General features: G+C 40.5%; 1 pseudogene across 1 annotated transcript in view; it reads left to right on the forward strand.

Annotated features, from left to right (window-relative positions):
- The first annotated feature begins 313 nt into the window (after positions 1-313).
- LOC103609354 overlaps positions 314-1,367 on the forward strand; it is a 30,389-nt pseudogene continuing 29,335 nt past the window's right edge. The window contains exon 1 of the transcript XR_552132.1: positions 314-472. The product of XR_552132.1 is annotated as a cytochrome P450 2C42-like (transcript). The remainder of the gene's footprint in view (positions 473-1,367) is intronic.

Genomic DNA, 1,367 nt, shown 5'->3' on the forward strand with positions numbered 1-1,367 from the left:
GGGAAAATAGAGAAGGAGCGCCAATAGGATTCCACTTATAGCTTTGTGGGAAAGTACTATGTTCCCTGGCTCACCTAGCTGCAAAGAGTCTCATGAATGGAATTTTTGGGCAAGCAAAGAAAAGTGGAGTAAGAAATGAAGTTCAGGCCAATTGATTCATAGTCTGTGCTATACCGTGCAGTAGTTTTTCTAACAATAGACTTTCCAGTTTCTGTGTTGGCTAACTTTACAGCAATGTGAGCTATTTGGGATTCTGTGTAGCTAAATGTGCTTGTAAATAATTAGTCAGGTAATTGTATCAAATCATTCCTAGGAAAAACACAATCAGCAATCTGGATTTACTATTCAAAATTTGGTATATTTGACAATTTAGTATGCAGTGTATCTGATTTGTTTGGAGCTGGGACAGAGACAACAAGCACCACCATGAGATATGGACTCCTGCTCCTACTGAAGTACCCGGAGGTCACAGGTAAGACCATAGCTGATGAGCACAGTGAATTTCAGCAAAGATGTTGTGAAGACCCTGCTAGTGTCCTCCACATTGTTTCTCTTAGAGAGGCTTTATTGTTAAACTTCTGTGCTACCAGCTGTACTCTGTCCTATTTAAGGATGTGCTAAAATGGGGCATCTTTGCAGAATACAGGAGGTTGACTGAGAGGAGTGAAGGCAGCATGGCAGGAGGAAAAGCAATAAAGCTCTGGTGCCATGTCTGGATGTCATGGGAGGTGATTCATGGCAGGCAGAGCCAGCATCAATTTGCCTGGATTGTGTATTGGTTTTATTACAAAAAGGCCACCTTTAACATAGCTACCTTCTTGCAAATACCTTTCCTCATTCTACAAATTCAGTGTTCTAGTAACGGGGTAGGAAAAAGAGAAACTCTGCTTATTGAAACATAAGTGGAAACTCTAGAAATTTAGTGATGCTGCCTGAGATCATTTCCAGCCTGTGAAGAAATCTAAAATTTAGATTCATAAGAAAGGTGTTTCTGCTTAGGCAGAAGATATACCGAAAGGAATTTTAATATTTCAGAAGTCTGTTGTGATAAAACTAGTGTACTCACGATTAGAATTTGGGGTGGGGGGGGCTGGGAGCTGTCGATAATTCTATCTTTCACAAATAATTTTACTTTAGAAATTTATTTTTAAATAGTTCCCATTATCCGGCAGATAAAAAACATGCTCTTTGCTCCTGCCCGTGTCAGGATCCCACTGAAATGTCAATAACTGAATTACAAATGAGGATTAGTCCTTTCAAAGTCGGGTGGAGAGAAGTGCAGGGAACAGCCAAGGAGTCTTCGGCATTTTTTTGAAGCACAGAGAGCAGATTGAAGGGTGACCACTAACTCAGCAAACTGGATGAAG

Source organism: Galeopterus variegatus, unplaced genomic scaffold (assembly GCF_000696425.1).
Source record: "Galeopterus variegatus unplaced genomic scaffold, G_variegatus-3.0.2 Scaffold9519, whole genome shotgun sequence".
Classification (NCBI taxonomy): Eukaryota; Metazoa; Chordata; class Mammalia; order Dermoptera; family Cynocephalidae; genus Galeopterus; species Galeopterus variegatus.